The sequence below is a fragment of the Microcaecilia unicolor genome, chromosome 1 (genome assembly GCF_901765095.1).
Source record: "Microcaecilia unicolor chromosome 1, aMicUni1.1, whole genome shotgun sequence".
Taxonomy (NCBI): domain Eukaryota; kingdom Metazoa; phylum Chordata; class Amphibia; order Gymnophiona; family Siphonopidae; genus Microcaecilia; species Microcaecilia unicolor.
In genome coordinates, this window is record NC_044031.1 from 403,138,744 (window position 1) to 403,154,647 (window position 15,904).

The window sequence follows — 15,904 nt, forward strand, 5'->3', positions numbered from 1 at the left end:
CAAGCTCATTATTACCATTAGGGGAACTCACCGCTGTGCAGCACGCACTACATAAAAGGGCACAAACGCTGAGTTTGCATGAATGCTACTGCTCAAACCAGAGCTGCAGCTTTTCACTTTCCAGAACAAGTGCCACAGAAATAGTCAAAAAGAGTTAACCACTATTCTGTTATAATTGAAGTTTTCTAATGCTCATAAGAAAATGAAATGTCAGAGAAGGCTATTCAGCAGTCAAGATCTAGCATGCATATTAAATGTACACTTCTCTTATACTTTCAAACAATAAGTTGTTTTATGACGTTTCTCGGGTCTTCAGATCACTTATGGACTCTTTTACTAAGACATATTACAAAATGGGCTTAGCGATTTTCACATGGGACTTTCCCTTGCACAAAGCCCATTTTTAACGCAGAAATAAAATAGGGATTTTTTTTAACTGCCTCCTATTTAAGAGTCACAAAGTGCTCCCTTGTTAACTTAGCTCTGGCCCATCAGCATGCACTAATGCGAATGTGCTAGCTAGTTAACACTTCTACACCCATTCTCTGCCCGTAACATGCCCCCTTCCAAAAATATATTTTTTAAAAAAGTAATCCTGTAAACCTGTGTGGTTAGCATTGGAAAAGTGGATATTGCCGCAAAACACATAAGGGTTTTCTCACGTGTTCAGCATGTTAGGGCTCAACAACCTTTAGTAAAAGGGGCTTCTAAATCAATTTTGGGGGAATAGAGATTTTGGTCAGGGAAAGAGAAAAGAAGCAGCGGATGGGACCAGGGGATGGGGAAGAGATCCCCATTCTCAGCCCCTCTTCCCCCACTCTCACCTTCTGCCCTCTTTCTACCTCCTAAGTCCATTTCACAGTAGCTCTGGACACTGATGCTGAGGCCACTCCAACCCATAATATTACTCCATAAATCCTTTTTAGAGCCTCTCCTATGCACATCTCCATGCTGTCCTTCAGGGGAAGCTCCAGTTGTGCACTTTGATAGTCAAAATTCAACGATCAACCTCAGGGAACCATGCCTTGCCTTAGCAGCCTGATCAGCTTGGAAAGATGCTTAGGAATTGCTCATTGCAGTCCACATGAGTAGACTGCTTCTCTATATGTTGTCCAGACAAAAAACAGGGTCCCCAACATTTTTTCAAATAATCCGAAAACACCCTACTGCAGCACAGACTGTGGTCTAAATTTTGATACATTTCCGAGTACTTTATTTTTCAACAGGATGGAGTTCCAGCACACCGAGCTCACAAAACAATTGAGCTCTTAATTCATGAAACTCCAGAATTCATTGAGCCAATAGCTCAGTGGCGCTGAAGACTTTATGCATGTGACAAAGGTAGAAGGACACTTTGAACACAAATTATGAATGAACTAAGAAAAACTCCCCATTATACTAATGTATTCTCAAAGGTCATACTAAACCCCCATGCCGCTCACTAACACAGACGCAGCCCATTCACTTTGAATGGGCTGTGTCAGCATTACCGCACCGGTAGCCACTAGCATGGCTTTGTAAAAGGTGGGGAGGGGGTACATGTTTAAACAATTGCAAAGTATTTTGAAACTATGTAAGGAGTCCCTTTTTTGACAGATACCATGTACAGTCCCCTTTATTAGAGGGTAAATACATAGGCACAGTTTGAGAGGAGCAGTTCTCCCACCCTCCTCCCTGCAACAAAGATAATATACAAGCATCCTTCCGACCTCATTTGCAATTTTCTTTTGAAATTAGTCCCATATTTTCATACTCCTGTTACTCTATTCTATCTATCTATATGTTCCACCATCTTTGCTTACACCCTATGCTGTCAATTAAAATGTTTTATTGTGTATTATGTTCACACTGTAAGTAGTATACTATGCCATACTTTGTATTGCTGTCTGAATATTTTTGCTACTGTAATTGTCTAGTGCTTATGTTTGACTTATGAATTCCTTCAAAAAGGTGATAAATACCTCCTAATAAATAAAATATATGTCACGATCACTAATACTGAATTGATTCCCCTCTCTTACTACCAATATGACTTCTTTACCCTTTTTCTCCTTCTCCCCCAATGTAAGCAGGCAACCTATGGATGAATAGAAAAAAAGAAAGTTCTGCACTTGCCTTTCTGTCATCAGAATGCTTTCCCTCTAACCCCCTCCCCCGGATACATCCTATCTAACTGTTCCACCTCTGATTCTCTGACTAAGCAAGGCATTCTGGTCACCCTTTCAACTTGGGAGGAGCTTTACCCTCACCTCTCACCCTGAGAATTCTTGAAATAATCTTCTGAATGGAGGACTCTGAACAAAAGGGACTAAGACACCAGCCCTCCTACTCATTCTACTAGAAGTGTCTGGAGTTGGAGATTTTCAGGCAAGACCTTAACTCGTCTTGAATTGCTCATTGAGGCTAAAGTAGAGGGGTCCAAGCTCTCATTTTTCACTCCCAACCCTCCATAAGGTCTCTTTGGTCACTTTGCGGTCTCTCAAGCTACCCAATCACAGACTGATGATAAAGAACTGCCACTGGTAGGGTACATCCATTCTCCATTATTTGGGTAGAGACCATTCTGAGTCTTCTTTTTGACCTCTGATTTTGTCTCCATGCAGGAACGTGAATTTTATTTTTCAATACTGTTATATCTGTGACTAGCAGTGGATACACCTACCTTCCTATCTCTGGATACTACTGTTCCTCAGGAGAGTGACATGCATTGATCTGGATGGCCCAGCTTTAGGCTCGGGGTCTCAGTCTGTGGCACTCTGGTGTTTCTACGTGGTTCTCCAAAATGCAGGAGGCCCAAGACTCTGGACTAAAGCACTGCCTTGGAACGTAAGACGGCTGGTTGTGGCCAGGACAGAGCAGTGCCAGGTGGTTGCTGCCCTTCTGGAATCTGTGATACACAGCTGCTGTGGATCTGTCTTGGGCTCTCATCTCTGGGACAGGTGGTCTGTCCATTAACATGACTCCAAATTTTTTAGACCTGATCCATGGCTGTTTGCAAGCTAAGACATCCCCCATTCTATATCCAGACATAACTAAACACTCACTTTTTCACTCAGTCTAAAGACATCCTTTCTAACTACTTTGCCATATGGTTAATCATGCTATACTTATCAGGCTATCACTTATAGATATCTGGTAATTGCACATTTTCTTCTAATTTCAGAAACCTACTAGGTAGGGGAGGGTGGCTGCATATGTGACAACAGTTCTTGTTTTTCTTCTGAACACTACAGACTTTTATTGACTGATGTGGGTGAGGTCCATTCTTGTAGCTTGTTAACAGATTATTGGCAATTGCCTCCCATCTATCTTTTCAGTTATTACTGTGAATGAAACAAGCAAAGTCAAACTGGAGGGACAAAGAGACAAAGAAATAGAAAGGGAGAGGAAAAGATGCAAAGAGAAAGTGAATAAGAGACACACAATGCACATCGGTTCAGCTTCCCGTCTCTGATCACAGGGTGATGAGAAGCAATGCTGGAGCGAAGCTGTGAAACAGAAATACAAATTGTTTCAACTTCTCCTCATCTCCCAGATACTTGTAACAATTCATGCTGGGGTGAATTTATGAAGATAATATTCCTTTCCAGCAGTGTCATAGCCAGACATGACATTTTGGGTGGGCCCAGAACTAAAATAGATGAGCATCATAGGGTTGAGATTCAGCTGCTGGCAGGCTGCGCAGTTAAAGCCCGCTGCCGGTGCTGAACCCGGAAATTCAATGCTGCGCTGTATCCGACGATCAGCACTGAATTTCTGGTTTCATTTTTGGCCGCTGGAACTTAAATCTGTTAACAGATATTCAGCGCTAACTGGTTAAGTTCCTAGCAGTTAAATATAGGACAGCTATTTATGTGGTACTATTTAACTGCTTAAACTCAGCACTGACCATCGGCACTAACTGTCTATATCAGGCAATATAGTCAGTTAGCCGCTATGCGTGAGCTGCAAATTTTCAATGGACATAACAGGCTATCTTCCGCTGAATACTTGCAGTTAACTGGTTAACCCATTAGTGCCCAATGTTCCCATCAATTTGTTCCCATCTGGCTTATTATGGGAACATCGGGCACTAATGGGTTAAATGCTATTTATGTAAAAAAAAAAAAAAACTTTTTATTGACAAAGTCAAATAAACAGTGGTATTGAATACACAACAATTATCGTATATAGACAACAACCAATACTTCCAGCATGCAACAGCCAATAAAGGAATTAACCCAAGTAGAGAGCTTTGGCTCTTATAGCTGGGTTAAATGCTATTTAAGCGGTCAGTGGCCGTTGCTGACCAGTTAAATAGCACTGAATATCGGGGGGGGGGGGATATGTATAGAGGTGTGAGTAGTGTTTCTTGGAATACTATTAAATAATGCCTTAGAATGCACTTGATGATAGATTTCTAAGTAAACAGTCTGCCCAACAGCTGTCCTGCATCAACATACACAGCGCAGAACAACAGCCAAGGAAGTGCCAACCAAGGGATATTTATTAAAAATATCAAAAACAAAGGTCAACTAAAACGACATACAGCCCATAGGGATCTATAAAAAAAGGGTATCAAGACTCAGTGCAGTCCTGTGTTTCAGCGCACAGGGCACCTGCCTCAGGAGTCTCAACTTCAGTTGAACTTGTAAGTCCATTGTAGTGTTAAAGGACAGTTATGAACACAACACAAACAGCCACCCACACAATTGGGCTGTGATGGCAAAATGACAACAGCTAAAGCTGATGAACAACCTGAACAATTTGTTTTGGCAACAAAAAACCAAAGAAACTGACTCTTGATACCATTTTTACATATCCTTATGGACTGTACGTTTTAGTTGACTTTTTTGATATTTTTAATATATATCCCTTGGCTGGCACTTTCTTGGTTGTTCCCCTTTTCGTTTTGTTGTTCTTCGCTGTTTGGATTTATAAAGGGGTTACTTTGGCTTTTTTATTGTTTTGGTTTTTCTGCATCAACATAAACCACATACTGTCACACTGTCAACATCAAGATTTTTTTTACCACCAACTACGGAATCTATAGGATACAGAACATAGTACAGCTTTCCATAGAAAAAAAATTATTCAAATCTGGTAGCACCTCAATAATAGCAGCACAAAATCCCTTCAAAGCCAGATACTTTGGAGGTCTTTTACTAACAATTAGCTGTGTTATTTGCCATATAACTCATTTTATTCCTAGGGGCCCTGCAGCAGAAAATATGAGCTATTCATTAGTAAAAGATCTGCTTTGTGAAGTTACACTAAATCCTGCGAAGAAGCTTCTGAGAGCATATGCTGCAAACCTTAACACCATCAATTCTGAACACACAAATACCAACAGCAATAGCTTTAAAAAGGAAGCAAATGAATATATACATAACAGCAATATGCATCCCATTGGAAAAGCCAGACAATTCAGACTGATATAGATTCCCACACAAACCACATGCCAGAAGACTCTCTCTCCTTGGAAACATGAAGAATACAGAGAACCTCAACCAATTACAGAATAAATGACCAAAAATTAGAAATTGTCCTGTAGCCTGGCATAAATAATTGCCTTCCTTTACCTACCCCCTATCCCTCCCTATAACCTAACATTAATACTGCCCTTCCCTACTCCCCCTCCCCATCCTTCCCTGTAGCCTGGCATCAGCACTACCCTTCCCTACCCTACTCCCATCTAGGAAGGCCAACTAGATCCAGATTCACCCGATTGGGTTGATCCAGTCCTGGGTTTATCCCACTGAATGGGACTTGTGGTTATGATTTCCCCATTGGATTCACTAAGAAAAGCAAGGCTACAAGTCCCTGCATGAATTGGGGTAAGCCCAGAACTGGTATGACACTGCTCCTGCTCTGCAGCAAAATCGGACAGGGAACTTGTATATTTGGAGCTCTGGCACTGCTTGTTTTTAACTTAGCTGCTGCCCCCCACCCCTTCCCGTGCTGTCCCGTGCCGCTGGAGAAATCTGGATACTCATCAGCCCTTGACGCCAGGCCTGGCGTCTGGGGCTGATAAGTGTCCACCAGGGGCGTAGCCAGACCTTGGTGGGAGGGGGGTCCAGAGCCCGAGGTGGGGGGGGGGGGCACTGTTTAGCCCGCCTCTCCCAGCCGCCGACTCCCCGCCACTTTGGACCCCTGCCGCAGCCGACCCTCCCCTTTCGCCACCAAGTACCTTAGCTGGCGGGGATCCCCAACCCCTGCCAGCCGAAGAGTCTTCTTCAGCACCGGTCGACTCCGGCGCCTTCACTGATGATCTCTTACTGACTCCTTACGTCCTGCATACATGTCCTGCACGGGGTTACACACGCAGGATGTAAGGAATCAGAAAGACATCATCAGAGAAGGCGCTGGAGTCGACCGGCACTGAAGAAGACTCTTCGGCTGGCGGGTGTTGGGGACCCCCGCCAGAAAAGGTACCTAGCGGTGGCGGGGGGGGTCAAATTTACAGGAGGCCAGGGCTTAATCTGTGGGGGCCCATGCCCCCACCTAGCTATGCCCCTGGTGCCCACATTTCTTCAGCGGCACGGCACAGCAAGAGGGGAGGGGGTAGCAGCTAAGTTATAAACAAGCAGCGCCAGAGCTCCGAGTTCCAAAACTTCCCAGGCCAACTTTGTTGCAGAGCAGGAGTGGTGCAGTACCTGGTGCATGGTGGCAGGAGCAGAGGCTAGAAGTGCTATTTTCAACAGAGCAGCAGCATCCACAGGGAACTTGAAGCAAAGCAGACTTGGCAGAGGTAAGCTTGTAGTGGAGGTCCCCCCCCCCCCCCCCCCGTCCCAAAGCCCGACTCCTGACTCCAGGGCAGACCAAACAGCAGCACAAGAAGCAGTTCTATGGATGTGCAAGTTCACAGGGTTACCAGTTTATAAAGCCCCTGATTGGTGCAGAGGCTGAGACAGGGCGAGCCTGAGCTGAGACTGGGTGGGCCTAGGCCCACCCATAGCTATGCCCCTGCTTTCCAGGTGATAATAATTCATATTGTATAACAACTGATCCCTGTTCATGCCACCTTAAGTTTGGCTGATTAACAATGGGGGTAGGGGTGGAAAGGAGTTTAGAAAGAGCTAGAAGCTGATTAAAGAGTTAACTGGTGCACCTACTAAATATGAAGCACCAATTTTTCAATAACTAAAACATAAATCTTGGACCTTTGCAAGTTCTGCTCCTAGACTTATAACATTCACTTTTAATGGGCTGTGTCGATCTAGTGCATGGACAGCCGCTAGCGCTGCTTTGTAAACAGACCCCTCAGAGTCATAACCACTTCTCTCTGTCTGGTTGTGCCAGCTACTGATCTTTCACAGTTCGCTTTTAACTGAGGGAATAAGAAAAACATGGGGAAAAAATCTCATATTTCTGGAATTGCAGTTTCACAATTTAATACAGCCCATGAAAGATGCTGAGAGCATTACAAAAAATGAAACTTATTCCCCGTTTTTGCTTTATGTGCACGTAAAAGAGAGGCACTAAGTACAGCATTCCTGGTGTAAGGCAGAAATGTTATTATCTCTGGAAATCACCAAATTCATTAGCACAGTTTATTGTTTTCACAGCTGAATTGTGCACACACACTGATAACCAAGATACCTGGTGCTCCAAACTTCCTTCGGGTTACTCAACACATCCTCTCATCCCACACACTGCTTTCGTTTTCAGCTTCTTCGCTCGATCCTTTTCCCAACTTGACTGGAAAAAAAAAAGAACAGGAAATATGGTTGCTGAAGTGAAATAATTATTTGAGTATTCCCGAACTTCCTGCCTTGGCACAGCGAGACCAGATGGACATGGTTGAGAGAATTCATCAGCGTAATTCTTCTCTGTGCCTCCTGCCAACTCATCTGTCACCGCAGTTTTCTTTTTTTTTTACCTTTAAGCATGGAATCTATCCTTCACTGTCACACACTGTCATCTCTGTCAAGACAAACTTCAGTTCTTCACTTCCTCCCACTTCAAACAATACTCCCCTCACCACCATGTTATGCCATGCAGTACCATATGAGCCTCGCTCTCTTCCTTTTTATACTAAGACAAGTTGGCTTGTTTCATGATCTTCTAAAACGCTCCCTCTCACCTTGCCAGATTCTGCTTCAGTAGGAAGGGCAAGGGCAGGAGCCTACATGTACTTATTTCAAAAAAGCAATGTTTAGTGAACCATTTTCAACACATTTTGTTTCTCCCTGAGCTGTAAAATCTAATATACAAAAATTCTTTCCTGACTTAGGGCAAGTCCCAGCATTTGCACTGTTTCTTTAGACACAAATGCAGCCCATAAAGGAACTTTTCTTAGGTAGCAGCAACTAACATATGGCTTTGTAACCAGCAACCTTTGCTGGAACCCTTTTGGGGTGTACTACTACTACTATTTATCATTTCTAGGTGTAGACATGGAGAGAAAGGGGACAAAGCATGAGGTGAGCAAGGGAGCAGATGGCTTCTACTTTATAAACATTATTTCTCTTCACCAAACTAATCCATGATAAAGGTGCCAATTCCAGTGAAGACGTATCTGGGCAACTCTCCCTCTAATTTTGTTGCTGTAGATGGGCATCATGCCACTGGTTCACAGTGGTTGCCGCCTGCTGAGTCCCAGGACAGAACTGAGCTCTAGGAGATATAGGTAACAGCATGGGGCCGGGGCCAGTGCAAGGATACTGAGTGCCCTAGCTGCTCCCCCCCTCCAAGATTTTCATAATTAATCCAGTGGTGTAGCCATGAGGAGGCCCTCAGGGGCCAGGACCCCCTCTACTTTCATGGCATTTAGACCTGAACTGAGCATGCGCAGGACAACCAGCATTAGTGGCTGAAACACACGTGTTGAATTAAGTGCTGCTCATTCAGCACGGGTGCAACTCAGGCAGGAGAAGTCTTTGGGTAGTGGGGCTTGGCATCCCAGCCAGCAAAGGTAATGTTTTGTTGCAGCAGTGGTTGCAGAAGAGAGGGGGAAGAGAATATTGGGCCCCTTCAGTCCACCTTCGGGAGCCCCCAAAAATGGCCTTTTCCTACACCCCTGAATTAAATCATAAACATCCCAATGTTGCTTCCCCCAGAAGAATCCTATAAAAATGCATAACTGGAAACCATACTTTCAAATATTAGAGTTTGCTCTTTATATATGTGTGTGCTCGCTCTCCCTGTGGGTAAACGTAGATGCTAATGGCTTTTGGATTTTATGCGACTGTCAGAATTTATTGATTTGCTTTGACTGCTGCTGCTGCCCTAGGTGACAGCCTAGCCTTGGCTAATGGTTGGGTTGGCCTTGTATAAGGCTGTGAAACTGCATACAAATTATTCCAGCAAGGGCTCTTCTTCTTGCACTGATTTCCTGATCAGAGTGAGGAGGAAGGATGGCGGCAGAAACCACTCAAAGTGGTTTACCCTGTGCCCATACTCAAAAGTGTTTTAGCCTGTGTTCCAGACTGCTATTGGGTCAGATTATCAATCATCATACAGCTAAGTCACAGGTCTTATTGGTCTTCTGCCTCTGGCAAATAAAAGCCTGCCAGGCCTTTGGATGGCAACCCAAAACTAGTATTAAATGGATGGATTGGGGAGGAAGGCGAGAAGGAACTCCTTCTGCATTCCTCTTTGTGTCTACCAACATGAGGCTCAAACAACAAGCATGCCTGCCGACTGCCCTTGCTTTTAAAGGTGCCATATGCAGCTGATCTTCCAAATGTATCTAGCCTTGGATCTGTTGGGTTATAATACCTTCTCAACTCAGAGAGCACCATTTCTCAACCTGCAGGATATTAACCCAGTTTTCTTCTGCTAGTGGTGTGAGTTGCAGGTTTACAGTCCCACCCAGAGGACATTCGTATTAGCTGTTCCAGCTTCATTGCAACAGCCTGACACTCGGGCCACATCATCCCAAGGAGATAAAGCAGCTGTAGTGCAGAACATATACAGCAGAGAATTAACTTACTATTGTTAGCATCTGTTTCTGCCACAGGTAACATAGAGGGGCATAATCGAACGGGGCGCCCATCTCTAAGGATGGCTCTGTAAAGGGGCGGGGCAACCCGTATTATCGAAACAAGATGGGCGTCCATCTTTCGTTTCGATAATACGGTCGGGGACGGCCAAATCTCAACATTTAGGTCGACCTTAGAGATGGGCGGCCTTGGTTTTCACCTATAATGCAAACCGAGGATGCCCATCTCAGAAACGACCAAATTCAAGGCATTTGGTCATGGGAGGAGCCAGCATTCGTAGGGCACGAGTCCCCCTCACATGCCAGAACACCAACCGGGCACCCTAGGGGGCACTGCAGTGGACATCACAAATTGCTCCCAGCTGCATAGCTCCCTTACCTTGTGTGCTGAGCCCCCCAAAACCCACTACCCACAACTCTACACCACTACCATAGCCCTTAGGCACCTACATGTGGGTACACTGGGTTTTGGGTGGGTTTTGGAGGGCTCACATTTACCACCACAAGTGTAACAGGTAGGGGGGATGGGCCTGGGTACGCCTATCTGAAGTGCACTGCACCCACTAAAACCTGCTCCAGGGACCTGCATACTGCTGTCATGGAGCTGGGTATGACATTTGAGGCTGGCAAAAAATGTTTTTAAAATTGTTTTTTTTTGGGTGGGAGGGGGTTGGTGACCACTGGGGGAGTAAGGGGAGGTCGTCCCTGATTCCCTCCGGTGGTCATCTGGTCAGTTCAGGCACCTTTTCGAGGCTTGGTCGTGAAACAAAAGGGACCAAGTCGGCCAAATGCTCATCAGGGACGCCCTTCTTTTTTCTATTATTGGCCGAGAACCGCCATCTCTTAACCACACTCCCATCCCGCCCCCTTGAACTTTGGTTGTCCCCGCGACAGAAAGCAGTTGAGGGCGGCCAAAATCGGCTTTCGATTATGCCGGTTTGGCCGGCCCTGAGAGAAGGACGCCCATCTTCCGATTTGTATCAGCTCGGTACTAGCCCCGCCTCTCAACCACTAGTGCTGCCACCCAATCACGGCTAAGCTTCTGAGGATCCATTCCTTCTGAACAGGATTCCTTTATGTTTATCCCACGCATTTTTGAATTCCGTTACTGTTTTCATCTCCACCACCTCCCGCGGGAGGGCATTCCAAGTATCCACCACTCTGTGAAAAAACACTTCTTGACATTTTTCTTGAGTCTGCCCCCCTTCGAGGCAGATGAGTCAAAGTACTAACCTATCGCTGAGCAATGACAGCAGGGACAGCTAGTACTGCTATAACTCAAAATACTGGTTCAACACGGTTAACAATAAAAAGAAAAACAATACATAACTAGGAATTGAACAATAAAAAACATGTTTATGTAATTGATTGAAATGTAAGTCTTAGTTGACAATTTCTAAAGCGGAAAGAGAAGAAAGGCCAAATGCTAGTACTGTTGGCCAATTGCAGTTTTCAGATGAGTGATAGTAAGATGTGGATTACAGTAGGAAATGTAAACTATAAACTGGCATTTTATGCTTCCGGATGGGACAGCTGGCATTATAATGCCCAGACAAAAAAGGTAGAAAACTAATTATTTTTATTTAATACTTTTTAAGGATTGGAATGTGTCTCCTTGGGGACATTTTTCTATTTTTGTATTTAGCAGAGTACAGGAGAAAATTCATTTCTGTTTCTCTTTTACCAGTACTGCACTGCTTATAGTCTGGCTTTCTTGGATGGAGGGGAAGAGGCCTCCATTTCAGTTTTTGTCTGCATGTATTTTGTGATTCCCAGGTCTGTCTGTATCAGGTGAGGATCTGTCCATGTTCTGCATGTGTAACAGGTGAAGGATTCTACTAGCATGTAGTGTCTGTGTAGAAATGTATAATAATCCAGCTTGTTCTAGTTTCTCAGTAGCAGGTACACTGGTGCTCAGAGCCCAGTGTAATATATATAGCACAGTCTTTTCATGGGTGAGTTAGAGCTGTTATGGTGTGGTAAGAATCCTATACGGGTTTTGAGTATCTTTTTGCAGTGTTTTGTAATATTTTGCAAAGTGACTGGCTGTATTTGAAAGCAAGCTCTGAAGCAACAGCTGCCAATAAGAGCCCTTGCCACCAAAATAAAAATGCTCAAGGCCAGTGGTCTCCGCATCCTGTTGAATCACTACACAAAAACCTGTTTGTTTTCAGTGTTGCCAGGTGGGCGGTTTTACCGCCCAATTGGGCGGTTTTCCGCGACCCGCCGCGGGCAATTTTTGCCCGCGGCGGGTTGCGGTTTTTTGGGCTGTTTTTTGGGCTTCAGGGCGATTTTTTGTGCGGCTTTTTCGGCCACGGGGGGCGGGGTTAGTGACGTTTTTGGGCGGGGTTAGTGATGTAGGAGGCGGGGCCGATGACGTGGGAGGTGGGGCCGATGACGTGGGAGGCGGGGCCGGTGACGGGAGAGGCGGGGTTGATGACGGCGGGGGCGGGGTGGGGGTGTCAGGGGCGGGGTTTGAGTTTGGGCGGGTTTTGGGCGGTTTTTGTGCTGGATTGGGTGGGAAAAAAATTTCCCACCTGGCAACACTGTTTGTTTTAAAGAAACTGTCCGGCACTGGAAGGAGTGTGCGCTGTTCCTGAGGTGATAATCACAATTTGAATATATTTTGTGTGGGAAGTTGTAAGGGGGAAGCTCCATTGCTGGGGAATATGGATACAGAACTGGAGCTTCAGGGTTTATACAGAGATTCTGACCAATCCTGTAGAGAATCCAGACTCCATTCCCACAAAGAAGAATTTCTAGAATGATAATATCAATTATGATGATGGCTTTACCACCGAGTAGCTGAAACTGACAGAAGGGTGGAGGGTTTCAGGACATGTTGTTTTATACTGCTAATTTAAAAGTGTGGGGAAAGATGGGTTTGATGTGCAGAAATGTCAGTTTGGCTTGCACCTCCCACCCCCCTGTTGCCACTCCAAATAATTTTGTCTAGAGATGATGCTGAAAGAGGGGAGGGGTGGAAAGCTGCAGAGTGCTAAACTGAAAAATATCCAGGCACTTTAGCCATCATTCTGATTTCCAGTTACTTTAGACATCTGTAAAAGCCTGAGAAAACCTAAACAGTTTGCAGCCCTAGCTTCCTGAGTCTTGAGCACATCTGCCAGGGATCCCTAATCTTTTTAGGCAGGTGCCTAGTTCACCTATGTCTTAATCCAGCTTTGTACCCAGGACAGGCAGGACGTGTTCTCCCAGGAAGCATAACACCTTATCTAACAGTTACTCATTTTGTCCTTTATGTTATAGTTGGAGATTCCAGTCTAAAGACTTGATATCCATACTAGAAAGTAAATATTTCCTTACATTTTACAATTACAAAAAATGATCATAAAAAAGTCAATGCCCACACTTTCATTCTGAAGTATTTGCTTTTAGCTTGCAAAATATCCATGGGAATTATTAAAAAAAACCCTCAGAAATTAATTTTCAACTGCTAGACTCTTCAGGGAGTACTATCCACAAGCAAAAGAAACTTGTTTTCTCATGTCCACCTCCTCCTTTTTTTTTTTTGTGGTGAAGAACCACAGCTGTGCACGCAGGCAGCCCTGCTCCCTTGTGATTCTGTAGCGAGGGAGGCTCCCAGTGCCACAGCAAGAAGAAATGAACATGCAAAACTCCTAAGCGGCCAGGGCAACTGCAAGCTGGCTTAAAACCACGAGGAAGAACAATGAAAAAGAGAAGTACTCCTGCTGACCTTTGTAGTTAGACTCCCTTCTAAATAAAATAAACCAAAAAAAACCCCCATCATCTTGTAAGCAGGCTCTCACACTCCAGACACCTTGCCTAAAATGCAAAGCAGAGACTGAAACACTGATATGAAACTCGCCCACATCCTTTCACAGTACCACTTTAGGTATCACTGACATTTTAAAATATTTGAATGCTGCTTTGCTGGTTGTTCCAGTCTAATGTTAATTTAAAAGATCTTTTTATTTTCATACATAATAAATATCCTCCTAAACCCAACATAGCAAGCCTGCTGTTGCTGAAAGTTTGAATGTAGTATGGTCTTATACATGGGGGGGGGGGGGGGGGGGGGGGGGGAGAGAAAGCTCATTGTAAAGGCACTTAGAAAGGGCAGGAATACTTTCTTTGCTGCCCTGCATTTAGCTGTGTAATTTCTGTTGTGTCTTTGAGGAGAGGAAGAGAATTTGGGGCCCAATATTCAGTGCTACTTACAAGATAAGAGAGGCTCCAGTCTAGTTAAGTAGCATTGGCCAGGTCATACTTGAATTTACAAGTACAAAACCAGATAATGTTGCTCAAAATCTGGGCAGACCACCCACTGTTCTCTCCAAGCTGAGCAGGAGTCCTCCTGCCAGTGGAGGGTGCTGTTTCATTATCACATTTTCAATAGTGAGGGACACACAAGCTCTGCTGGACTCCCAATGAGGTTTTATTGAGGCAGTGGACAAAGAAATGATATTAAAAGTCTGGTGTTTAAAAAGTTCAATTTTTTACCTTGCAACTAAAGTGAAGGAATGCCAGATGGTTCAGATTATTTTCAATGTCTAGCTTGGCTAAGCCAAAGGTTAGAAAGGTCAGTGAGAAATGAAACTCTGTCCCTTGTGAATGATGAAGGCTAGCTCAACATTTGTATACTATTAGGCATATTGAATAGTTTTGCAAGCAGGCATGAGCCAGACATATGACATATTGTAGTTTAAGGAATAGGCTGAAATACTATTTAGAAGTGCTTAATATGTAGATTTTGTTATAAGGAGATAGCTTAGATATAGATATAGAGACCATTATAAGTATGTAGAATATGTCTTATAAGGATGCTTATTTTAGAATATGTATTCTGTGTAAATTAATAAGTTTTGTGTCTGTGTAGAATGTCTGTTAAATTCTGTATTACTCTTTGTCTGCTGTTTGAGAGGTCAAGCAAGGACTGCAGTGAAGAGGCCAACATGTGTTTTAAGTTATTCTGCAGTTCTGGCTGGTTTAATGTATGGAGCTGATAGGTGAAAAGAGGTCAGGACTAGTCAGCTCTCTTCTCCTTGATTAATTATAGGTAAAATGTAGAAATGGTCTTGAAAGTAATAACTGATATGTATGCCATTAAGTAAGATTGGCCCTTGACCCCTTTAATGAATGCCAGAGTTTAGTTAGCAGTTAGTACTAGGAATATGAGAATAATAAATGTAAGAATATCCATTATCCTCTAAGTGAACCCAGGTTAAGCTATAGATGAGAAATCAATCATAATAACATGTAAGAGACTGGAGCCCAAATGTCTGGTGTAAGGGGCCCCAGGTCATAGGTCAGTTTAGGATGTCTGGAACCTATGTAACTGATATTTGTATAGAGCTGATTGGTTGAGGCAAGGTAATCAATCTATTCCTTAACCAATTGGAGAGTAAGGGGGCTAGGCTAGGCTAGGCTAGATAGAACTGTATTTAAGTGGGAGAAGAAGCAGTTTACGTCAGAAGGAGCTCAGAAGAAAAAGAAGGAGCTCAGAAGAAAGAGAAGGACAGAAGGAACAGACAGAAGAAGGAGAAGACAGCATAAGAAGAGAAGCAGCTGAGACAGAAGCCACAAAGACACAGAGAGCTGAGAAAGAGAAGAAGAGACTTAATGCTGATGTTCTACTTTGTTTGCTGGCAAATAAAGAAGATTTCTCTCTCATTCTGGTGTGCTGTCTGACTCCTGAAGTATCATAAATTCATGCATCAATTCCTGCAACATTATGACAGGAGACAAATGACCTCAAAAAGTTGAAGCTGTCTCCCCTGCACTCCCCTCCCCTGTGTGATCCCCAAATATTCACAGACGCTACTGAAACAACAGCAAATTTGTGAGGTTTATGACTGCCTGTGTGGGTTTTTTTTAATTTGACAGCTTTTTTTATTTAAAAGCTTTCCATATGTAACCTGAGATTTGGGGGGGGGGGGGGGGGTTGTTTACTTTTTTCTTAACCTCTGGGGAGTCCCCACAACTTGGTCTCAAGGCTCA

At 44.0% G+C, this 15,904-nt stretch overlaps 1 long non-coding RNA gene across 1 annotated transcript in view; it reads right to left on the bottom strand.

The window, feature by feature from the left end:
- Positions 1-3,266: 3,266 nt before the first annotated feature.
- The window catches only part of LOC115475522, a 599,851-nt gene continuing 587,213 nt past the window's right edge, over positions 3,267-15,904 (bottom strand). The window contains exons 6-7 of the long non-coding RNA XR_003943059.1: positions 7,582-7,680; positions 3,267-3,488 (exon numbers count right to left, since the gene is read on the bottom strand). This is a non-coding gene — a long non-coding RNA (uncharacterized LOC115475522). The remainder of the gene's footprint in view (positions 3,489-7,581; positions 7,681-15,904) is intronic.